This window comes from Ipomoea triloba, chromosome 9 (genome assembly GCF_003576645.1).
Source record: "Ipomoea triloba cultivar NCNSP0323 chromosome 9, ASM357664v1".
NCBI lineage: Eukaryota > Viridiplantae > Streptophyta > Magnoliopsida > Solanales > Convolvulaceae > Ipomoea > Ipomoea triloba.
Genome location: NC_044924.1, coordinates 17,393,687 through 17,420,364, shown reverse-complemented (window position 1 = coordinate 17,420,364; position 26,678 = coordinate 17,393,687). Strand labels below are relative to the sequence as shown.

Here is a 26,678-nt window from a genome sequence, read left to right as displayed (position 1 = left end):
CGCTTCAAGATGTTAATTTTAGAGGAGGTTTTGGCTTATATCACGCTCTTGAAACGTACCATTGATCGCGTTAAGCACAAGGTTGAAGTTGAGTATTGCGTTTCACTAACTATGAATGACCAACAGGAAGAACCAATAAAAGTTGAGACGACGAGTTGAGAATTCATGTTATAGACCTGCAAGGATCACAAGATGAACACTAAGATTTAATCAGATCTTCTTACAATAACGTTTACCAGTCGAGTATACAAAGGATTCCTTACAAATTTTGTATGATCAGAAGAGCAAGATTACACGGTGCTAAATAAGGTATAAGTGATATGTTGGTGTTAAGGTCTCGATGTTTTAAGGTACAATAAGGAAGTAAATTTGGTTTGTAAGGTCATTGGAGTCTTATGACGACAAGAATGGATAGCAAGTTGAACTTCAAGAAGAAAAGGAAAGCATTGCTAAGGACTTCACCATCTATGAGAATAAAGAGGATTGGTAAGAAGGATAAATTAAACCCAAGGTTTATGGGACCATAAAGGATCTTGGGAAAGGTTGGAAAAGAGACTTATAGATTGACTTTACTAACTAATTGGACAAGAATTTTGAGTGTGTTGACAATGGGTATTCGCGGTTCGTCACATTTAAACTTTTCTGTCGTGATAAATATGATTGAGACTTTAAGTTATGTAGAGAAACCGATAGGGATTTTGGACTCAAGACGCGTAAGAATCAAGGAAGTGAACCATCAGTTGATCAAGGTGTTGTGACCGAATCGTCAAATCGAAGAGACCACTCGGAGTTGAGATTTCTCGTTTACACTTGAAGCTGAATTCCTCTCTTTTTCCTTGAATAACCGAATACCCTATTGTTGAGAAGTCCTTTTTGTCTTTACAAACCTTGTTCTTGCTTTCCTCTCAAATGTTTATGTACAAGGTAACAACCTTATTTCCTAAGTTGTAGCCTTGATAACCTTAATTCTATTCTTAACCAGTGTCGTTCTTTAGTTAAACTTAAACCCTTCATTCTCCTTTCCCTGTTGGGTCGAATTTTTCAAAACTAAGCACATATGCTAAATCTTAAACACCTAAGCATTGTAAACCCCCAAATTACCCCTATTCTAATAGTAGGAAAAATTAGGTTGAAATTGGTAAGGCTCGAGGTCTTCACCCAAGTGTCGTTGTAATGAATCCCTCTCCTAAATTAGCAATCAATTGTGGCCACCAATTAATAACAAGTAGAATTCAATCCCCAATTCAACATAAACCCTAGGTGAATGATTCAATCCCTTTATGCAATAATCACAAATTGAATATCAAGACTAGCAATAGATCCCTAATCTAAACCCATAAACGAAATACTCACTCATTATTAAAGTAAGCAAAGCAAAGCAAGAATTAACTATTGAAAACATAGTAATAAATCTGAGAAATTAAAGAATTAAAAGGAAGAAATTTACTAAAAATGAGTGTAAAACCAACCCAAAACCACGATTCCAAGCTTGCAAACGTATTCAAGTATGTAAAATGGTGCTAATCTATACTATGGAAAGCTCTAAAGAGAAGGAAAATTGTACTGAACTAAACTAGGGCTCAGAATACCCAAAAAGACAGCAAATCGTGTCATTAAATACTGGACAGTAGCAGGGTCACGGGCACCCTCACGGCCGGGATCGTGGTCGTGAGGTGCGGTGGCCCACTACTGTCCGTGTGGTGCCTCACGGGCAGCCTAACGGCCGTGAGGTTGGCCATGAGGTGCCTTCCCTGTTTGTCTTCTGACTTCTTTCATGCTCCATTACTCCTTTCCAACCTTGGGTAGATATCTATGCTTCGAAAACTTGTCTAAGATGATAAAAAATCATTCCTTTGCTCCTCGTTCGTGAATAAACTAAGATTAAGCAAATGTAATATACAAACGAGTCTCAAATTCATCAAGATAAAGAAATAAGCAACAAAACCAACGAAATTATGGGGCAAATAATAGTATAAAATCTTATGTATTTCCTGGCCTTCCAAGAATCATGTTATGCGAGCATTCCAACTGGACGACCACAAACTCAATCTCCAGGGTTTTAGTATTTGGGTAAGTACCCAACTCGACATGTAGTTTTATAGATCCTTCCGACTCTATGGAGTCACCCGTAAACCTGGCCAAGGGGGTCTTAACAGGTTTTAGGTTATCCCTGGCCAGTCCCAACTTATTAAAAGTATTTAGGTATAACACATTAACAATGCTGCACGTATCAACTAGCACTCGTCTGGCGACGGTACCTGCTATGTCCATGGCTATAATGAGTGCATCCTAATGAGGACCAGCCCCTAGGGGTAGGTCTTCATTTGTAAAAGTAATGGGTTCACGACATACCTCTTTAGAGCTGGCCTCCCAACCGTATACTGCTCCTACGTACAGTTGTCGGGCCTATGCCTTTTGTAAACCGGCCGAGTCTCCACCTTCTAGTCCTCCAACAATCATGTTGACAATATTCTTATGCTTCCAATTGACCTCTTCTTCTTCTACAGCAGGCTGTTTCCCTTTGTCGTGACTACCCTCTCCAAATTGGTCAGGGTTTCCGCGTTGCCACGGCAGACGCCTACGCCATTGATTCCAAATGAGCATGAAGATTGGAGTGTGTACAGGTGTTCTACGCTCGTACAAGCCTCGTATAGGAGGTGGCTGAGAGCTACACGCTTGGATCACGATCATGGTAGTTGCAGAGTTAAGTGAAGGCATGCACAATCGTGCAGGGGTGGTGGCGGCTCTAAATTGCGCTGCTATATATAAAGAGTTGTTGGCGGAATTTTGTTAGGGCGACTAGTTATTAGCTTAGGGAGATTTCCATTAGTTCAGATTTACATTCTCTCACTTCTAGACCAAGTTCTAAACTCTCTCCAATTGAGAGAGAAGATATTTTTTAGGGTTCAAGTGGAATTGACAACTCGTCTTCAACTTTGGATCTCTTATAGCTTGATTGGATAAATCTTGTGGGTTGATTGTGAATTACATTTGAGCTAAGTATAATTCATGCATTTTTCTCTTTAATTTAATCATTCATCTCCATTCCTAAGCTCAATAGTTGTTGCCTTTCAATCTAGACCATGCTTGGCTAGAATTGCTTTGTGAATTGGATTATATTCTCTTGCGATTGTGTATGAATTGATTGAGGTAGATTAACTATGTAAGTGAATCTTTGTTGGAAGTGGAATTCATATACTCTTGTATGAATTGTGCACATCATGCAAGAGGCTTGGGATGAGTGTGTTGCCAAGAGATTGAGACATACTCTAGCCTTCTTTCCAGTTGAAATTCCTGCCTTAGATCCGTTAGGGAAAAGTCCAAAATGAGGTGTAGACAAGGTATGTGATGAAATGTTTCATAGGTACGTGTAACATTGTCACTCGAGTGCTCTATTACACCATGATAGTCATGAAGACCGAGAATGACCATGGCAATAGTAGTCACCTCCCTAAGATCACAAATCAACACATAGCTTCAATTCTCACCAAGATCTCTTCATCGCATCCAAGGGAATGCCAATCCAATTCACCTCATCTTACAATTGCTTACTTTAATTTACTTGTTTGTGATTTACTTTACTTTGCACTCTACTCTCTACTCCTTGTGACAATGAGCTTGCCTAACTTTCTACCACAAATGTGTGTCTTTGCTTGACTATACACACCATTCAATTCCAAGTGTCCATCCTTTGAGAATGATATCCGGGGGGAATTTCATTCTCTACCCTACTTTCCAACCACCGCTACATCGTACAAATCTTTCAAGGGATAAGGAGAGAAGGTAGATTCTCATAGTAAAAGTGGGCATAACTTGAGCTACCGTTTTCAACAAGATTTCGCGGCCAGCTTGAGAAATCATCAGTCTCTTATTCCAATTGCTAATCTTTTCCTTAATATAGGTAAATACTTGTTTTTTGTTTCTACCAATAATATAGTTTCTACCAATAATCGAGGGTAAGCGCAAGTACTTACCAAAGTCAGCAACTACGGGAACATTTAAGATATTTGCCACCATCTCGTGAGTGTTTACCTGGTGTTGTTGCGGAAGGTAGGCGTTGATTTGTTGAAGTTTATTGATTGGCATGAGTAAGCTTCATATTTAAGCAACACCTCCTTGGTAGACATAACCTCACTAATGTTAACCTTAAAGAAAAGTAAGATATCATCTGTAACGAACAAGTGGCTGATTGTTAGAGCCTTCCTTGCGACTTTCAGTCCAGAAATTCTACCTATGATTTCTTCTCTTTGTAGCATCATTATAATCCTTCCCTATAAATGATGAAGAGATAGGGGGATGATTGATATTTTCTGCAAGTGCACAGAGACAATCACAGTATAAATTCCTGGAGTATTCCAGGGTCGATCCCACAAAGAACACAATTAACTGCTATTCTTAATAACTAATCTTGTAGATAGGAAAAACGCAAATAAAAGAAATTCATGTATTAAAATAAATATTTGTGAATTTAAAATTAAGAAAACTTCTAATTGAGAAAAGACTAGGGATTTGGGTTCACCTATTAGATAATTAACTAACCATCCTAAGTACTGATTCGTGCGATAAACTAAAGTTAAAAGAAAGATTACTATAACCTAATGACCCAACTTAGATAAACTTAATAATTAAAACACTAGTTTAAAATTGAATACATAAAGCTACCAAATAATATTAATCCTAAAGTTAAAATAAAAACTCTATTTATATTAATAAAAATGCAACATTAGCCTGATATTTATTAAAACCAATCTAAACTAGTAACTTATAAATAAATATAATATTTATAATAAGATCGACACTAAAACTTAATTTATTAATGCAAAACACTTACTAAAATTACTCTAAAAATGTCTAGAAATTAAGCTTATCAAACTTCCCCACACTCAAGGTTTTGCTTGTCCTCAAGCAAACTTATGCAATGAAATAAAACTACCAATCATAACCATGTCAACTAGGCATTCAATTCGAGGGAATTGGTGAACACATAATACTTCATGAGAGTTCAAAGTCATATGCACACAAGACAATAGAGACTAGTAGTCCTCACAGTTGTTCACTCAATCCCTCATATATACGTAACTATGTAACTATGTAAGAAGGATACACACCATCCTCTATTGAGAGTGCACTTGCCATAGGCTTGCTTGTCCACCAAAACTCCACTACCAAAATTATATGAAAAACACGAGTCAAAAGGTCTTTATTTCTCGGTTGTAATGGGGCCAAGGGTATGTGCTTTAAGAACAAAAGGGTATAAGGAATAACAAATGAAGTCCAAGGACTCAGTAGAGCCATAATTCCACCATATCAAAAGCAAGAAGCTTGTATTCTACCAATAAAACACTTCCACCCAACACAAGTCATCACTACTTCATTCCCCCTCTTTACTTTCACTTATAAACTCACCAAAAATCTCAAAATGTTCATCTTTTTTCTATTTTTTCTTTTGTTTTTTTTTTGTTTTTGTTTTCTTCTCTTTTTTTTCAATTTCTTTTATAAAACTAAAGAAATAATTCTTTATTTCCACACAACCCTCAATGGTACTCTTCCCAATTTTTTATATATTCATCGGGAGAGATGAACAAATCATCCAAACTTCCAACCTTCCTCACATTTCCAATATCATCAACTTTCTATCATGCATTGCTCATAAATCATTTTTAGAATAAAACGAGCATAAAAGTTCTAGGCCAACAAAAGGTTTACAACCCACAAAATCATAATAGATTTCATTTTGTTTCTTTTTTCCACCCCCTTTGATCACAAACAATTCCTCACCCAAAGCAAACCATATATACAATCACCTTTCAACTCCAACCTCACCCATACTTCATCACTTTTGATCATCTTGCACAGATAAATGAAATAATGACATCTACTGACCCAATGACGGGTTAAGAGGCTTCTTTTTATGAGCTAATTAAGGTTCTTTGGGATTGGCTAATGAAGAAAAATGTCTCATTCATTTTAAAGCTCAAAATGGTTCACTAGGGGAAAAATAGCATGTTTAAGGATGTGGTCATTTTTAAGGCTATAAGGCTAAATCCTAATGCCTTAATCATTCTCGTGTCATCAAATAACATGTAGCTCTGCAATGGTATGAAGCAAGTTCTAGAAGTAACACAATCAAAAAGGGAAAATAAACACTCCAAAAATGAAAATAAGTTGCAGTGGGCAACCTCTAGGCTCAAAAGCTCACGGTGTGACAGAATTTGACTACCAACTCTATGCAAGCATACATATAGCCAAACACATTCATTGATATTATGCATCCCCAAGACACTAGAACTTATCTCCCAATCAACATAGTCATTAGATGGCATTTTTTAAACTATATTTTGTAGAGCAATTTCAGAAAAATGCAGGAAATGATGCTGAAAATCTTAGAAAATGCATAAAAGTGCTAAAAATGTTGCAAAAAATAGAAAAAATTGCAGGAAATGCAAAAACTTATTGCAGAACAATGCAGAAAATAGAGAAAAAAATGCAAATAATGCAGAGAATTTTTTTAAAATATTTTGCTATAGAAAACATCCCCTAAACTTTCCCTTCCCCACACTCAAACTCAACATTGTCCTCAATGTTAAATAGAAAAGCAGATATGAGAAAATGAAGTAAACAAGAAACTCCCCTGTTAGTTGCCAATTTCTCCAATGATTGCCTTTTGGTGAAACAACCATGAATGGTCTCTTTTCATCTCTTTCAATCTCTATGGCCTCATAGGAACGAACTTTAGTGACCATGAAAAGACCAAACCATCTAGACTTCAATTTCCCTAGAAAAAGCTTAAGATAAGAATTAAACAACAAAACTTCTTGCCCTACTTTGAATTCTCTCCAAAAATTATTTTTGTCATGCCAAACTTTAGTCAACGCTCTCCACAATCTCTCTTCTTTTGCATAAAGTAAATGAGCATAAGAAATCATAGGAAAAGTATCATTGTCACTCCAAAAATCATATTTGAACTGTAATGGAAATGGTTTAAGTTCAAGTTGAGGTGGCTTTTCATTAAAAGGTAATGAAAGAGGGTTGCCTCTATATAAATCCTTATACTTCCTATTAAGATGTGTAGGAAAATGATCTTGACCCTCTAATCTCATCATAGACTCAACAAATTCTGGTTCTTTCTTTTCTATAGGACATGTTTCCAACGGATCACTAGGTGAATGCTTACAAAATACTTCTTTTGAAGGTTTCTCAATAACATCAACAAAAAGACATGATTCATCAAAAGTTGGTAATTTTACAGCTTTAGAGATAGAGAATTCCTCTTTTTCCGTTCCTACTCTAAAAATCAACTTCCCTAAAGGCATATCAATTATTACTCCTCCTGTTAACAAAAATGGCCTACCAAGTATAAGGGATGTATCTGTATCATTACCCATGTCCAGAATCAGAAAATCAAGAAAATAAAATTTTCCAACTTTTACCAAGATATCCTCTACTACTCCCTGCGGGTACTTAACTGATCTATCAGCAAGTTGAAGAGAGATTGTTGTTGGCTTCATTTCAGCTATTCCCAACTTCCTGAAAAGAGTTAAAGGCATAAGGTTTATACTGGCACCTAAATCACATAAGCATTTATCAACAACAGTATTTCCAATAGTGCAAGGAATAGAAAAACTTCCTGGATCCATTAGCTTAGGAGGTAATTTGCTTTGTAAAATAGCACTACACTCCTCATTTAGATGCACAGTAGCAAACTCTTCCAGTTTCTTTTTATTAGACACAATTTCCTTAATATACTTGGCATAAGATGGCATATTGGCAAGTGCTTCTGCAAAAGGAATATTAATCTGCAATTTTTTAAAAACCTCCAAAAATCTTTTAAAGTTATTGTCCTGGTTCCTCTTTTGTAGCCTTTGTGGATATGGAATCGGGGGTACATAAGGTTTTACTCTAGAGGAATTGAGGTTTTGATCACTAGAACTCTCTTTAGGCAATTGTTCTCCTTCTTTATCACTCTCTTTTTCAACCGTCAATAGTTCTTTTTCTTTCAAAACTTCATTCAACATCTTACCACTTCTCAAGGTAACAGCCATAGCTCCTTCCCTAGGGTTTATTTCAGTGGCACTAGGAAACTTACCTCGATCTTTTTCTGCAACCAATTTAGCTAACTGACCTACTTGCACCTCTAAATTATGAATGGATGCTTGGCTGGACTGGGCAACTTTATCAATCTTTGCATCTAGCTTCTTCATCATAGTGTCCTGGCTAGCCATGTATTGCATGAACATCTCCTCCAGTTGAGGCTTCTTCTCCTGAATAGGAAGTTGAGGTTGTTGTGGTGCAGGTGGCTGCTGGAAGGGTCTGTATTGCTGATGCTGAGATCCTGATGGCCCTTGTTGCTGAAATCCAGGTGGTCCCATTGGCCTTGCATTACCTTGATCTCTCCATGAGAAGTTAGGGTGATTTCGCCAACCTGTATTATATGTATGGGAAAATGGATCATTTCTTGGTGGTTGCCTCCCCATATTAGATCCCATGTAATTTGCCTCTTCATAAGATGGTTGTGATGACTCTGCATTCATACAAACAGAAGAATTATGACCATATGTATTGCAATAAGCACAAAATTCTCTATTCGAATTATCGCGAGTCATCAACATGTTAATCTGTTTAGTCAATTCAGCCACTTGTGTTGTCAACTCAGACTGTGTGCTAATTTCATGCACAGCAACTCTTCGACCTCTCACTGCTTTTTGTCTAGAATTACTAGCTAGACTCTCAAAGATAGCTTGTAACTCATCACTATTTTTATCGCATGTGTATCCACCTGCAGCAGTATCTACAAGAGACTGACAATTAGGATTTAAACCATCATAAAAGAATTGTGTCAACAATAACAAAGGAAATTGATGGTGTGGACATTGGTTCAAAAGCAAATTGAAACGATCCCATGCTTCATGAAATAATTCCCCTTCTCTTTGAGTAAAAGTGCATATCCTACTCCTATAGTCCATTGTCTTTTGAGATGAGTAATATTTAAACATGAAAGCATTGTAAACATCATCCCAAGCTCTTAAAGAACCCTCTGGTAAATTTAACAACCACTGCCTAGCATCACCCCTCATGCAATATGGAAAACATTTCATTCTAAGCTCTTCTTCAGAAAAATTATTCAAAGGTAAAGTTTGTACCGTACTATAGAGCTCTCGCATGAAACCCAAAGCATCCTCACTTCTCAAACCGTTAAAGGTAGGGAGCAAATTCATATGGAAACTCTTGAGTTCATAATTCCTAGCTGCATCGGATAATTGAATGCAAGAAGGGTTAACAGCTATTACCGGTCTTTGGATGTCTCGAAGACGTGGTTGAGCTGCTTGATTTTGAGGAGGTTGAACTATTGGTGGTATGCGTTCATCCTGTTGACCCACTCTATTATTTTCAGCCATTTCAAGCCGCCTTCGTACCCTGTTTTTCCTACAAGTACGCTCAATTTCAAGATCAATAGGAAATAATTCAGCGTTTTTATGCCTTATTGATCGCCTCAAGATCATAAACAAATAACAATAACAAAATAAACAAATAAATAAATAAAAATAAAAATAAAATGATATTGAACCTAGCTACAAAAATAAAATAACAGAAAAACTTAAGAAAACAGTTAAATAAGTGTCCTCGGCAACGGCGCCAAAAACTTGATTGATATTTTCTGCAAGCGCACAGAACACAATTAACTGCTATTCTTAATAACTAATCTTGTAGATAGGAAAAACGCAAATAAAAGAAATTCATGTATTAAAATAAATATTTGTGAATTTAAAATTAAGAAAACTTCTAATTGAGAAAAGACTAGGGATTTGGGTTCACCTATTAGATAATTAACTAACCATCCTAAGTACTGATTCGTGCGATTATAGTGATTATTGCTCCATTTATATCCTAATACTCCGTCGAGCTACTAGGTTGTATTCAATTAATTGTGATCATCCGTCGATATCTCACCAACATTAATTGAACCCATTAAACAACAACCAAAACTCACCACAAATACCTAAAGCTATGTCTAGTTTAGGTCAATTGTGTTTATCTTACGAGGTCCAGGTTCATAATTCACCTGTCAGTTCTTCTTATGAACCCTAATAATGGAAAATATGCAATGGCCAATCACATGATCCACAACTAAAATACATAAGGTAAATATAATCACTCTCAATTATTTAATTGAAATTAGAAGAATCAAACCTAGGGAGTAGTCAATTAATCTAATATAAGGCTAATCCAAATCCCTAATTAAAGTTTTAACCAATAATCATAATTCAATGCATAAATTGTTCAAGAAAATATTAATCTGAAAATTTAACTTAACAAAGAACAAGAATAAAATAGAGACAGAAGAAAGTAATTCAAGCCTAGAGAATTAATAGCCTCGATTAAAAGCTCGGAAATTCCTTCGCTTCCTCGCTGACGCCGCTGCTGCGCACCCAGGCTGGTTCGTCTGCTTCTGCCTTCTTCGCATTTGTCTTCCGTCCGTGTTCTGCCGTCCCCAAATAAATACCAATTGAAATTGGTTTCTTTTCTCTTTTTCGTCCCTTTTCTTTCGTCCGTAACAGTGAACCCAAAGACCCAAATTAATTTTCCTCCTTTTTTTGCTTTAGTCTGTTGCGCAACAACCCTCAAAGAAATCAAACAAATCAAATAAAATAAACTAAAGTTAAAAGAAAGATTACTATAACCTAATGACCCAACTTAGATAAACTTAATAATTAAAACACTAGTTTAAAATTGAATACATAAAGCTACCAAATAATATTAATCCTAAAGTTAAAATAAAAACTCTATTTATATTAATAAAAATGCAACATTAGCCTGATATTTATTAAAACCAATCTAAACTAGTAACTTATAAATAAATATAATATTTATAATAAGATCGACACTAAAACTTAATTTATTAATGCAAAACACTTACTAAAATTACTCTAAAAATGTCTAGAAATTAAGCTTATCAGGGGACAACGGGTCGCCTTAATTGTCTAATGCCTCGGGTATGTGTAATTGTTTCTGTAGGTTTGCCATTTACTAACACATTATATTTAGCAGTGCGTACGCAAGCATCACTAACTCCACCCATTTAAAGTCGAAGTCTAGGGCCAACATCATTTTCTGTATAAATATCACATTCCATCCTATTGTATGCCTTAGCCATATCTAGCTTTAGTACTGCCCATCCCTCACTGCCACCTTGTTTATATCTTAAGTAATGGCCTGCCTCGGCAACAATGAAAATGTTATCCATAATCAGCCTATCAGGGACATATGCACTCTGAGTTTCAGAGATTATTACCATCAACATTTCCTTCATTTGATTTGCAAGCATTTTCCCCATAATTTTTTAGAGCGTTACAAAGAGCTATCAGTCTAAAGTCTGCAAGTGTATCTGGCTTGGCTTTTTTGGGCACAGGGACATTCGTGGCATCGATGAGTTCAGGAGGGAACGATCTCTCGTTTAGGCAATGAAGGATAAAGTTGGTGACATCAAACCCCACTGTACTCTAAAAGTGTTGATAGAAACTAGGATTCATAGCGTCCGGTCTTGGTGCCTTGTCAAGGTACATAGAAACTAGTGTTGCCTTCACTTCACCAGGTTCAAAGGGTTTAAGTAATAGATTGGTATGCTCAGTAGTAACTCTCCTTTGAATAATATTGAAGAAATCAACCTCATGTGTGCATGCTGACCTAAAAATGTTAGTAACATAATTAAAGATAATTGTTCTCAACTCCACACCCTCAACCTAGGAGCCAGTGTCATCCTTCAACCCGGACAAATGATTTTTCTATTTCCTTACCGTGGCATAACGTGAAAGAATTTGGTATTCCTATCTCCTTCTTTCAGCCAAAACCACTTAGCCCGCTACTTCCAGTAAATTTCCTCTTGATTTAAATAACGATTAAGTTCTGTATGGAGGTGATTATATTATGATATTGCAGCAGGTTCATTATTGGATTTTAGTGCCACAAGTTGTGCTTTTAACCTTTTTATGGACTTTGCAAAATTTTGGAGTTTCTCACCTCCCCAACTGGACAATTTATCAGCACACAACTTAAGTCGTGTCTGCCTTGCATGTTTAGAAAGCTAACTTCTTGCCAGGCTTGAGAGATGATGTTTCTGCAGCCTCCTTTTGCAACCCAAACATTCTCAAATCTAAAGAATTTATGAGGACCAACTCCGGACCCTAGAGTATCATTGATATTCATGTAGATAGCAGAGTGGTCTGAATTTAGTACAAGGATGTTGTGAACTACCCCCTGGTCAAACATAGATCTCCAATGTGACGAGGCCACTAGATTGTCTAAACACTCCTCGACCCATGCATAGGTACGTCTTCCACATTCCAAGGTAAAGGGATAACCTAGCATTCCAAGGTTGGAAAAATCGCAGTCGTTGAGTGTAGTCTTGAATCCATACAGTATGGGTTCCAGATGGAGAATGTTACTACATTTCTTGGACTGCCATGCTAGGTCGTTGAAATCTCCTATAACAAGACATGGTAGAACTGATCTACTACGGAGAAGCCGCAACTGGTTCCATGCTTCCTATATACGTGATTGCTCCTGGAAACCATATAGCCCTATGAGCCTCCAGGTTTGCATGTCTAGTAACTCCACCTTCACATCAATATAGTTATGAGATAAGCTTATGAGGCTTACAGAATTTCTCTTTTTCCAAAATAAAATCAAACCCCTATGCGCCCCCTTCTTTCGACGCAGAAGTTGCCATCATAACTTATGGGTGGTGAGAAGTTAAACACTCGGAAAAAGAGGATGACCGATCTAGAATGACTCAAGGTGGCAAGGGTAGGCTTATGGAAGACCGACTGAAAGAAAGGGTCTGCTCAGACGTTGAGTAGGTCGACTGATCAGAAGTAGACCAGCGCTCATGGCTGAATGAGTGGAAGTGATTACATGAAGAGGACAAAATGGAGAGGGAAGACGCGGTCCACCTGGAGGTGGAATGGGTTAACCAATCGGAGGCCGATCGGCACTCAAAGGTGATTGAGTGGAAGAGATTAAATGAGGAGTGGAGTCGGAGTTGGCCAACGGGATTGGTTAGTCGGTGCTCATAGGTGAATAAGTGGAAGAGATTGCATGAAGGAAAGTGATGAGGAAGAAGAATACGAGGCCAAGGAAGTTGATTGGAAGAAGTCAGACTCGCCAACTGTCCAGCAAGAATCATGATGGATGCTGATAAGGAAAGATTCACTACTACACAGACGGCTTTTAACGTCGGCTAAATAGGACCTTTAACGTCGGCTAAAATCCGACGTTGATCTGGCCGACATTGTAAGGGTACACATACAACGTCGGCTAAATGTTAGCCGACGTTGTAAGGTACGCATACAACGTCGGCTAAATGTTAACCGACGTTGTAAGGTACACATACAACGTCGGCTATTTACAAATAGTCGACGTTGTAGGTAACTTAAAAACAAATAAAATACCCTACAACGTCGGCTATTTACAAATAACCGACGTTGTAGGTAATTTGAAAACTACTAAAATACCCTACAACGTCGGCTCTTTACAAATAGCCGACGTTGTAGGTAATTTGAAAAAAAATAAAATACCCTACAACGTCGGCTCTTTACAAATAGCCGACGTTGTAGGTAACTTAAAAACAAATAAAATACCCTACAACGTCGGCTATTTACAAATAGCCGACGTTGTAGGTAACTTAAAAACAAATAAAATACCCTACAACGTCGGCTATTTACAAATAGCCGACGTTGTAGGTAATTTGAAAACCACTAAAATACCCTACAACGTCGGCTCTTTACAAATAGCCGACGTTGTAAGTAATTTAAAAACAAAAAAAATTACCCTACAACGTCGGCTAATAAGACTAGCCGACGTTGTAGGGTAATTTTTTTTTTAAATATTCATTTAATTTTTCTATTTACACCCAAAACCTGCTCAAATATATATAGCTATCACAAATCTGTACAATTTATATTTATAATATCAAAATTAATAAAAGCAATAAATCTCACAATTAATAATAATTAATAATACAAGTTCATCAAAAATTATCTATATTAATTAGTACAAGCCATAATCATCTGTACCGCAACAATAATATCCAATTAAATGTTAAGAAACATTGCAACTCCCAGAAGATTGGAAATGAATAAAAATAAGGTTACTGACAAGAAATGAGCATATTCCGATATAAATAAATAATAAAAATAAAGTTCAAACGAACAGGAGAAAATTCCATTTTTTTAGTTAACTACTTTTACTATCTTAGGTTTGAACACTAGTTGAATTTAAAGGTTTCATGTATCTTCATTCCTAATAGGATCTTCCTAGACAGCTCTCAACTTTAAGAGTCCAGGTAAGAAGCACCCTTCTATTTCTTCATCAATAGAGTATAATGTTGTAATCATTTACGGATGTAGCTCCTGCCAAGTGAACCTACATAAAAAGATCACATTTAACAAACAAATGATAGATTGCAGGGGATGTAATTTGATTATCTCCATGCTTGTCATTCTGTCAGCATTGATCTCCGCTAGAGGTGATCATGTGATTTCCCTTCAATAAACACTAACAACTATGTTGAAGTTCATTCTCTAACTCAACATACAACTTGCTCACTCCCGACTTCCCCGGTCAAGATTTTGGAGTGATATTACAAACTGAAATAAAACCTTTTGGCATTGCTTAACCTGGGGAAGTGGGGAAACTATCATCTCTACATTCTATACTTAGGTTAAAAGCACATTAACTTGAATAAATTTAATCAAAAGAATTTACCTCTAATTTCTATAAGATGGAGATCACCTAAGTGCAGATCACAAAAGATATTCAGAAAGTTCATTAGACAAAACACAGATATTGAAAGCAAGTTGGCGAGTTTATTTACCATGGATTACATCTGGAAGTCTGGAACTGAAGAACTAGTGTAGATAGCGATATGCATAAGCTTCTTGAAAGTGACACACAAAGTAGCTTGCATTTTTCATGGTCCTTTTGAAGGAGACTAAAACAAAGCTCCTTTGTTTAACAAGAACACACTGATATCTGAAAGCAAACAAGATGAAAAGAAAATGGATAAAGAAAAATGATGAATAAAAGATTGAGTTTGGAGATAGGGATCTTGTTCTTTGCCCAGGGGAAACTATAGTCAAGTTAATATCATAAAGTATACAGCTCCCCAACTAGATAACTGCATCATACAGTGACCATAACCAAAAACAATATGGTAATAATATTATAAATAAATTAAATTATAAAAAGAAGAAGAAATGCATCCCAGCTATAACTTGACAGAAATGAATTAATTCATTAATTATGGGCTTAGAGCAAGTAAACAACAAGGCCATCTCTCAAGGTACAAGATGCTTTAATCAGTAGAATCATCCATAGAAAGGTGAAGTAGCTTGTGTTGTCCCTATCCAAGATTCCATACCTTACTTGACTAGTTCCTAAAGCACCTTCTCATTTCCTTATAAGACTTCATTGAGCACAACTTTGGAGTGTGGAGAATGGTGTAGACAAAAGCTCTATAAAAGTTTTCTCTGATCAAGTATCAAGACACGTTAGAATTCAAAGGGTGACAGCAGTCTACACCGAGCAATTTCAAATCCATTACAGGTACATAAAAACTATTTATAACTTGTCATGATACTTCAATTCCTCATAATGTGGAACTTACTTTGTAATTTCAAATTAAAGACAACAACATGTCCTTAATAATACAATCCAAATATAAAATTATCAATATCCATTATATTACTTCACAATCCAAATTAATTACCAATGGGCAAAGATAGCTGCTTCCAGTTTCTTCTTGACAAGTTGGGCGTTAAGGAGTAAGGACCCTGTTCATTGCAAAATTGTGATACTGCAAACTACATAAGATAGGGAAATAAATCACTCATTCAATTAATCACAACAATATTCACAACCAAATCAATAAACTCATATCCATCAACAATAATCATAGAAATTAAAGAAAATATAAATAATCATAAAAATATAATTATTAGTTTATTAACACTTACCAGAACACAGTGGAGCACTGGAGTAGCCATCCAATCCAGACGTCCAGTGGTAGAGCAGGCGAGCAGCAGTCGCAGTGGCGGAGTAGGGCTGGTCACAGTCGCGGTCTCGCAGAGCAGGGCGAAGCAGTACTTATTCTTGCCGTCGCCCGTAGGCCGTCGCTGGAGTCGCTGGTCGAGGTCGGCAGTCTCGCAAGGAGGAGCTGTCGTCTTCGTCTCGCAAAGATGAGCTCTCGATTGAGTTGGGGGAAGCGATAGAAGGTTAGGGATTAGCTATTTGAGAGGGAAGAATTTTGAAGCACGACGTCGGCTGTGATTTTGAATCCCTAATTTTGAAGAACGACGTCGACAGTCTACTGTACATGTACTGTTGAATCCCTAATTTAATTTGAAGTACAAGTAAGGTCTAAAATTGAAGGTATTTGGACTATATTCAAAACCCTACAACGTCGGTTACTTATAATAACCGACGTTCTAGGTATAAATATTATAAATCGGCGCGATACGACATCGGCTAGGAGTGGTAGCCGACGTCGTATCGCGACCAGGCTTAATGATACGACGTCGGCTACCACTCATAGCCAACGTCATATCGATGGCCGAATGCCATTATAATCGCGATACGACGTCGGCTAGGAGCGGTAGCCTACGTCGTATGTGCCGGGCCTAATACTAATGGGATACGACGTCGGCTAACCAACCTAGCCGACGTCGTATCGATGCCCGAATGCAATTATAGGCGCGATACGGCGTCGGCTAGGTCGGTTAGCCGACGTCGTATCGTCCACCGATGGCTAATATACACGATACGACGTCGGCTAATGCGATAGTCTAATCTACACCCTTTAACGTCGGTTACTACTAAATAACCGACGTTAAAGGGTTTTTATTTATTTTTAATTAATTAATGAACCTTTAACGTCGGGTAATTATTTAGCCGACGTTAAATAGCCGACGTTGTATGTGATTTCTGTAGTAGTGATTGTCCGTTAAGATAGGAAGGGTGGACCTGAGTAAGTGGAAGACAGAGAAAGTCAGAAACACGTCCCAACGAGCCGAGTGAGGCAGTGAGGAGCTCGAGCGAGGTAAATTAAAAAGCTTCCTAAAAGCGATGAAGATCGGGCGCAGATTTCATTGGTGAGATTAGGAAAGTAGATCAAGAGGCTTTAGGAAATTGAATCAAATGTAATAAGGCAAGAAATCGTGTACATTTATGGTAGTTTAAGGTTTTCATGTAAAGATTAACCCCCCCCCCCCCCCCNTAATACAATCCAAATATAAAATTATCAATATCCATTATATTACTTCACAATCCAAATTAATTACCAATGGGCAAAGATAGCTGCTTCCAGTTTCTTCTTGACAAGTTGGGCGTTAAGGAGTAAGGACCCTGTTCATTGCAAAATTGTGATACTGCAAACTACATAAGATAGGGAAATAAATCACTCATTCAATTAATCACAACAATATTCACAACCAAATCAATAAACTCATATCCATCAACAATAATCATAGAAATTAAAGAAAATATAAATAATCATAAAAATATAATTATTAGTTTATTAACACTTACCAGAACACAGTGGAGCACTGGAGTAGCCATCCAATCCAGACGTCCAGTGGTAGAGCAGGCGAGCAGCAGTCGCAGTGGCGGAGTAGGGCTGGTCACAGTCGCGGTCTCGCAGAGCAGGGCGAAGCAGTACTTATTCTTGCCGTCGCCCGTAGGCCGTCGCTGGAGTCGCTGGTCGAGGTCGGCAGTCTCGCAAGGAGGAGCTGTCGTCTTCGTCTCGCAAAGATGAGCTCTCGATTGAGTTGGGGGAAGCGATAGAAGGTTAGGGATTAGCTATTTGAGAGGGAAGAATTTTGAAGCACGACGTCGGCTGTGATTTTGAATCCCTAATTTTGAAGAACGACGTCGACAGTCTACTGTACATGTACTGTTGAATCCCTAATTTAATTTGAAGTACAAGTAAGGTCTAAAATTGAAGGTATTTGGACTATATTCAAAACCCTACAACGTCGGTTACTTATAATAACCGACGTTCTAGGTATAAATATTATAAATCGGCGCGATACGACATCGGCTAGGAGTGGTAGCCGACGTCGTATCGCGACCAGGCTTAATGATACGACGTCGGCTACCACTCATAGCCAACGTCATATCGATGGCCGAATGCCATTATAATCGCGATACGACGTCGGCTAGGAGCGGTAGCCTACGTCGTATGTGCCGGGCCTAATACTAATGGGATACGACGTCGGCTAACCAACCTAGCCGACGTCGTATCGATGCCCGAATGCAATTATAGGCGCGATACGGCGTCGGCTAGGTCGGTTAGCCGACGTCGTATCGTCCACCGATGGCTAATATACACGATACGACGTCGGCTAATGCGATAGTCTAATCTACACCCTTTAACGTCGGTTACTACTAAATAACCGACGTTAAAGGGTTTTTATTTATTTTTAATTAATTAATGAACCTTTAACGTCGGGTAATTATTTAGCCGACGTTAAATAGCCGACGTTGTATGTGATTTCTGTAGTAGTGATTGTCCGTTAAGATAGGAAGGGTGGACCTGAGTAAGTGGAAGACAGAGAAAGTCAGAAACACGTCCCAACGAGCCGAGTGAGGCAGTGAGGAGCTCGAGCGAGGTAAATTAAAAAGCTTCCTAAAAGCGATGAAGATCGGGCGCAGATTTCATTGGTGAGATTAGGAAAGTAGATCAAGAGGCTTTAGGAAATTGAATCAAATGTAATAAGGCAAGAAATCGTGTACATTTATGGTAGTTTAAGGTTTTCATGTAAAGATTAACCCCCCCCCCCCCCCCNCCCCCCCCCCTTATATAAATAGGGATATTGGACCTTGAAAAAGGTTAAGCAATTTTTAATAAAAGAAGGACTGAAACGCTGCTTCAATCTTGCCCTAAAACTTAGATTTTTTTTCGGTGTTGTTGGCTCGCCGTTCGACCATCCCGTGGTTGATAAAATCAACAATAAGCAATTTTTAGCCAAATCTTTTTGACTTGTGGTTGAGTCAGTAGTGTCTCCATTAAAAAAATGAACTCAGACTTCTTTTTAGACACAGTATTCATTAATTCACGAACTATACGTGGATTGCCCAAGATACTAAAGTTCCAACATAGGGTACTCATTGGGATGGGCGGGATTGGTCTGGGAAGAAGTTTTTTGAGCAATAAATGGTCATGGAATCTCTATTTAGGGTGTCATCTCCTCTTTTTCTTTTAGGTTCTGATGGGTGAGGAGAAGTTAAATGCTCGGAAGGTGAAGGCGGCCGACATGGATTGACTTAAGACAGCAAAATCAGCCTAATGAAGAGGAGAGTCGGAGTCGGTCGGCGGAGTAGGTCGGTTGGCACACATGGGTGAATGAGTGGAAGAGATTACATGAAGATGAGAAATTGGAGAGGGAAGAAGGGGTCGGCTCAAATGTGGAACGAGTTAACCAATTGGAGGCCGATCGGCACTCATAGGTGAATGAGTGGAAAAGATTACATGAAGGCAAGTGTTGAGGAAGAAGAATACGAGGCTAAGGAACTCGATTGGGATGTCTAACTCGCCGACTCCCGAGTAAGAGCCTGAGTAGTTGAAGAAGGGGAAAATCGGAAGCCCGACGAGGCGAGTAAAATGGTTGGGTGAGCCAGACAGTCGGCCAGGTAAGGAGCTAGGGTGAAGCGGATTAGGAACCTTCCTAAGGCGAGGGAGATCAAGACTGGATTTCGTGGGTGTAATAAGGAAAGTAAATTAAAATACTTTAGGAAGTTCAATTGAATGTAATAAGGTAAGTAAATCCTATATATTTATGGTTACTAACACTACTAAAAATTATCATTTTTTCGACTACCTTTTCGACCACTCATAAAAGTGGTCGGAAAAAGTGAATTTTTTAAAATTTTCCATCGAAGAATTGGACTGGACAGAAAAAGGTCATAATTTCCGACCACAAAGTAAAGAAGGTCGGAAATTTATTCAGCTATTCAAATTTTAAAATTTAGTATTCGCTTCCGACCACTTTTTGTGGTCGGAAATGCTCTTTTTTATACTACGCATTTATTTATGGGAAAATGACACTTTTTCCCCCTATGTTATGTGCATATAGCACTTTTTCCCCCTTGTGTTATTAAAGTGGTACTTTTCCCCCCTGAAATGTTAAATTGTCATTGTTACCCTTAAAAATAATTATTTCATTTATTTTTCTTCTCCAACAAATTATTATTTATATGTATGGATGATCACGATTCGGTTCGAACGTAACCAAACACCGTAGCAATCATATCGAAATAGTATGGACGGTTCTGGTTACGATTCAGAACCGAAAAATTTAAAATTAAATAATTGTTGAACCGTGAACCGGAACTTAACCACAATCATATATAGTGAAAATAATCAAACACTTATTTTGATAAATCGGTACGGTTCGGTTCCAATTTCGATTTTAAATCGCCAATCAAAACTTATGTATTTATTTACTACGTATTTATTTTTATAATTTTATTTCTTATTTAAAAATAGTCTAAATTTAACAATTATTTTATTTTATTTTTTCGGTTCTGAATCGTAACCGTAACCGTCTATACTATTTAAGTTCAATTGCTACAGTGTTCGATTAGGTTCGTATCGAACCGTGATCTTCTATACATATTAGTAACAATTGATTGGAGAATAAAAATGAATGAAATAGTTATTTTAAGGACAAAAATGTCAATTTAACATTACAAGGGAGAAAACTACCACTTTTAAAATAACTGAGGGAAGAAAAGTGCCACTTTAATAACACAAGAGGAAAAAGTGTTATAAGCATGTAACATAGGGGGGAAAAGTGCCATTTTCCCTTTATTTATTGTACATAATGCAGTTAATGCTAAAGTTAAAGTTTATCAGTTTGAGACTTATCATTTCCACCGCTCATTTCATTTTCGCCGCTCAGCTCATCCCTCTCACTCCTCACCTCAAAAGCTCTCGCCTCTATGTCTCTCACCTAGACTGCCAACGCCACCATCGGCCCATAGCCGGAGTCTTCTTCGTCCCCGCCTCTCCACCCGTGGCTCGTCACCGACGACATACGGAAGATATTCCCTCTCGTTCTCTCCCTCATGGTAAGTGTTCTTTGTTCCTATTCGTTCTCTCCCTCATATCAATCTGATTCGCGGATTTAGTGCTTCTATGAACATTGGGGGTGCATTTTTGAATCTGTGCTTATGAATTTTGCAGGATCAGAATCCAAATGCTTCGTTTACTCGCAAGGCGTCAGTGAACTACACGAAGACACCTTCTCGACAATCTTTGTATAATAAGGTTTGTTTCTAGTTTCAGGCCTGAATGTTGTAATTCATGTTTAATTTTGTCCAAAATCTTCACTAAGTTTACGGTTCTTCTGCTCCTTCCTGCTATAGTTTCATTCTTGGTTGCTTGGTCGGTGGTTTAGGGTTTAATTTTTCTTTTATTATTCTATTTTTTGTTACCGAAATCTTAGAATTATGAACTTCTGATTATATGGGAGAAATGAAGGGAGCTTTAGTTCTGATTTTAGTGATTGAAGATCGTTTTAACTGTTGAATTCTTATACTCATAATAAATTTCTCAGTGCACTTTTGATGGAGCAAATTATGTTGAGCTAAATTCTATTGGAATTTACTGAAAGCTTTGGTCTAAATTAGTGGAGCTTTGGTCTAAATTAGTGGAACTTAACTCTTTGACTGTGATTCAGGTTCAAAGAATAGACTCTAAATTCTAGAGGTTCTACTGGTGACACCTTTTGTTAGGTGGTTTCCTTGCTAAAGAGAAAAGGGAGAGGGGGTTCATTCCTGCTCCAAGCATGCTTATGTAAATGGTTTGTCTAAATTGTGGGAATTTATTCTCCCCTGCATGTTTCTTTTTGATTATCTTACTCACTAATTCTAAATTGTGTCAATATCATATCTTTTTCTATTATCTTACTCACTTAATTCTGAACATCTAATTTTTGTTAGGGGTCCTCTTTTATTTATTTTTAATTAACTCTCATGCTTTCATTTATTTTATACTTAGCAGGCTTGGGCTAAAGAAGATCTAATGAGAGAACAAAACAAAGAATTGCAAACTTACAGGTATCGACGTATCGTATGTTTGCCCCATTGCTGTGTCTAATGTTTTAATCAAGTATAAGCTTACGAATATATTCTCTAACATGTGAATTCTTTTTTCATTTATTATGGAAAGGAGAGTTTGTATTTTACTTGAATTAGAATAAGTATGCCTGCATTTGAGGGTGTTTGATTTGGTTCAGTTTTTACTGTTGAATGCTGTCATTTTTATAGCTAAAGCCATCCATTTTGATGCTAATCTAGACTTTCTTTTTTATTTATTTACACCAAAATCAGTCTTTCCATTGTTTCTTACCACACTAATTGTTTTCACAGATTGAAAGACCTCTGCAAAGACATGGTGGTAGGCTTGAACAATAGTGTGGACAGATAAAAAAGGATTGGATATCATCTTCTAAACTTTTTGGATGCAAAAATGGTTTGCTTAAAGCTAAGAAGTTAGAAACAGAGGTTGGTGTATTTATTGTATATTTACTTGTTGCTTCACAATCTTAAGGTGAAATTTTAATTTTGAATACTAATAGGTCCCTGCTTGCTTTGGCAAACTACATAAATGCTCTGGGAAAACAACAAAAGAAGGGTCTAGCTTACGTTCCTTATCGTAATAGGTATCTATATTCTTCTTATGGTAGTATAAAGTCTTAGTACTATTGAGTAATGAAGCTAATCTCCTGATCTTTTACAGCAAATTGATGTTTATTCTTAAAGATGGCATGAGTGGTAATTCTCATACTATAATGATCATCACCATGTTAACACTTTGAAGTATGCTCACCGAACAAAGGAAATTAAGGCACATATTCAGGTGAGAGTCTAATCTATAGATGTCTAGGAACTTTTATAAGTAATATATTTGATACTTGAGCATATGAATATGTTGCTGTTTGTAGTAACACGTTGAAAAAAATTTATTTTTCAATTGTTATATTCTGCAAAATAGAGGGTATTTATTTAATAATTATGTAACAGCCAAATTTTTTTGTTGTATGGAAGTTTGGTTTCATAATTATTTGCCAATAAGAAAAAACTAGAAGTTTGTTGTGTCAGGATCAATTGCAAAAAATTTCCTTGATTATTAGTATCATGCACAGAAAAAGTTTAGAAGACAATATCCAATCCTTTTTTATCTGTCATGTGTGGTTTCTCATCTTTCTATTTGATAATATCTGTTGGGCACTCAGGCTGTTCTTTGAACATTGCAGGTTAATAAACAGAGATGCCTTTTACCAGCTACAGATTGCTAAAGGCCTAAAGCTAAGGAGCCTCTTCCCAGTTACAAATTGCTCCAGTTGGTTAAATACATTTGCAATTCGTTTAATTTGAGTGCTATGTTATACAACTGTGAAATTGTGCAAATAATGAATTACTATATGAGATTTCATAATATGCTTTTGTAGAATTTTTTTTTAAATTATATTCATTATTTTCCGACCACCGGCTGTGGTCGGACATGATTTTTTTGTTTTACTTCATTATTTTCCGACCACTTGTCGTCGGAAAATATGCAAATGCAACATTTCTTGTCCGACAATATTTTCCGACCACATTACAATGGTGGACACTATTTCCGACTACTGCATGTGGTGGTCGGAAATACCGAGGGTGATTTTTTCGAACCCTGGAAGTTGTCGGACAAGTGGTCGGAACAGTAGTTACCGACCATATTTTGGAAATTTCCGACCACTTTTGGGTGGTCGGAAAATTGAAAATTTCCAGCAATGTAAAGAGGGATCAAGCTCTCTCACATTGTGTTCAAGCCTCGAAAGGGGTTAAGCAATTCAAAATTTACTAAAGGCACCGTTAATCAAATTTAGACATCCGTTTGTGGGGATGAATACAAAGAGCTTCTTGATTTCTACCTCAATAAAATCCTATTCTATCAATCACCGTCTAAAGCCTTTTGGTTCGGCGGTCGGAAATTTGCATCTAGGCCACTAATCCTCCGAAGTGAAGACTGGCAGTAGGCACTTTGAAATCTCATAACTAAAGTTTGTGTTGATTTGGCATTTATTTGGGAGAGTGTATATGGCATGTTCGTGGGTAAGGAAAATCTTAAATATCAAAAGGGAAAAGTGAAAACGGCCAGCCAACATGAAATATGTATTGCTATATATGTGTTGATCTGCCACATTTACACATGCATACACGTGGAAGGAAATAATCTTTACTACCATCTCAAAGTGCCCAGTACGTGGAAAATATGGTAAATTAGAGTAAACAATGGCAACTTACCATTTCAAGGTGAAATGTATGTACACGCGTTGGAACATGGGCAATGCGTTGGAACATGGGCAATTGTATTGCTCGTAAAAGATACGAGGAAGTCATCCACATCAACAAGTGACCAGTCGGCCATAGATTGTGCGGTCGACCAAGACATGCGGACCATTAAACCTGTGGAACAGCCGAGCCAGCTAGGGACGCGATTCCGGCACCAACGACTGAGGGACTTCACCAAAACAAATAACAGCAGGGTAGATAGACATGATCAGTCAAAAGTAGTGGGGTAATCGGCAAGGTAATAGACATAATTAGTCAGAAGCATGGGACGGTAGTCGGTTGTTGATACGAGGTGCTTGACGAAAGGCGGTCACCCCTGCAGTCGCGAGTCGCGGCTCTCGATTCTCGAGCTGTCAAGGAAACGAGCAGTTCGTTCGCATACAACCAGATCGAAGCATGGATTGCGACACCCGCTGGCTTCCAAAGAGTATTCATACTACTTGTCCCGAAAAGGTACGCAGCCATAATCTCATATTCAGCAGTACTCTCGTAGACGCCTGGTTGGTGTTAGAGATACTCTGTGGTTAGCCTCCTGGCTACCCGGTTACTCGGAGATCAGCGCGAGCGTAGTCTGCCAGACGAGTGACGTAATTGGCAAAAGGAAAGAGACTAGGAGTTTTTCTGATCTATTGCTAGCAGCACACAATTCTTAAATGACATCCTTAGTCTGTCTACATCCACATTCTCAAATATAATAATCTAGTGCACAAGATTTGAAAAGCTATTGAGCGCAGTATACCTACTAAGGTCGACCTGGAGATGTGGCCTAGCATAGTAATATGATCTGCCAGACTACTCAAACAGACTGAGCCGCCGGGCAAGGGACTAACCGCAAAGAAATTTTAGCCAGCATGTAAATATATTCTTTCGTACGCAGCGAAGTTGGGAGGATCATCCGTTCCAATCGCAGGGCGAATTTAGTAGGCACGGTACGAAAATACTCCCCTATTCTTTATCATTGCAAATACTACATGTACAGACTATCGGAGCACCCCAAGCGCAGGCCGACTGTGCCAAGGAGGCAGAGTTTACCGTGATGGTCAGGCCATAGTACTCTCGTTCTTTTATGGGGACATACGACTGTGGCAAGTTGAGAGGAAGTGCATGTAAATTTATATGATAGGGCATTGAAAGTAAAAGTGGCAAAGGCAGGGTATGGGCAATTTTCAAAAAGCAATGTTTGTAATTTGGTTTGCAATAATTTGTGTGGGGCAAGTGTGTGGTACGTGGTCTGGAAGAGCTTAGAAAATTGTTCGGGTGACTATTACAAATGTATATGCGGCGAAATGCGGCGAAATGTATTGTAAAAAAAAAGGAAAATAAAAGGACAAAATTTTAGGCAGTTCATCAGCCTTCAAATGGCGCGGGGCGAAAGTCTTGGGTGGTCAACCAGCCGTCTAAATAGTTAGAAGGCAAAAAAAATTTTAGTTGCTTACCAACTCATCAAATGGTAAAGAGGCAAGAAACTGCAAGAAGACAACTAAAGTCACCCCTTGGACGTGAGGCGACTGACTAATACTTATTGTGAAATCTTGGTAGGTTTGAGGATGTGCAACAAGGTACTGAGGGACTGGCACGTTCTAAGTATATAGCCCTCCTTGAAAAAGGATTCGACGATGAAAATATTTCCTTGAAAAAGGAGACGCCATGAAGTCTTTCACGCCCCCTTGAAAAATGAGTTGGCAATAAATCCCTTCACTTTTTCTTGAAAAAAAGGTAGTCGACATATGAAGTAAAAGAGTCGGCACAAAGTATGATAAATGATATTAAAGTGCACTGCAGATGTTGCATCATACTTCCATGTGTCGTGCTTCGCGTAACACAGGAAAGTGAGGGACTAGATGATGGGATATGAGTAATCAAGCAATCAGTCAGCCTGGACATTCGGAAGTAGTCGGACTCTGCACTCGAACTCGGCACCTTCTCGGGACTTGACCAGTCAACCGCGATAATAAAGGAAGGAATTACATGGCAACTACGCAATTATGAAAAGACAATCAAGGTCAACCTAAATTAATTCTTACCCCCTAAATTATCCTTCTATTTCCTAAAATCGTTTTCCAACTCTATTAATTACCCTACCTCACCATAAATACAAAATTACCATGTAGATCCCAAAATTACCATAAATCTTGTATTCATTCTACTATAAAAGAGTCTAGTCAGTCATATAGAAAGGCATCGAATCAAAAACACTCTCTAGACACTCTACAATACATGTACCCGACTGGCCGACTCCATACAAAATATAGTGAATTCTGACTTGACACCGCCCAAAAAATGCCCGC

The 26,678-nt window shown here is 37.8% G+C and overlaps 1 long non-coding RNA gene and 1 other non-coding gene across 7 annotated transcripts; both read left to right on the top strand.

Annotated features, from left to right (window-relative positions):
- The first annotated feature begins 8,853 nt into the window (after positions 1 to 8,853).
- Positions 8,854 to 8,960, top strand: LOC116031047. Its single transcript, XR_004100482.1, has one exon. It is a non-coding gene; the product is annotated as a small nucleolar RNA R71 (small nucleolar RNA).
- An 11,962-nt stretch (positions 8,961 to 20,922) lies between these two features.
- On the top strand, positions 20,923 to 23,521 carry LOC116028804. Of its 6 annotated transcripts, none has more exons than XR_004100220.1 (7): positions 20,923 to 21,123; positions 21,239 to 21,322; positions 21,735 to 22,113; positions 22,426 to 22,560; positions 22,635 to 22,718; positions 22,796 to 22,915; positions 23,313 to 23,521. It is a non-coding gene; the product is annotated as an uncharacterized LOC116028804 (long non-coding RNA). The 6 variants fall into 6 exon arrangements; XR_004100223.1 differs by having other exon boundaries at positions 21,239 to 21,850; positions 22,058 to 22,113; XR_004100224.1 differs by having other exon boundaries at positions 21,239 to 21,850; positions 22,055 to 22,113.
- Positions 23,522 to 26,678: the final 3,157 nt, after the last annotated feature.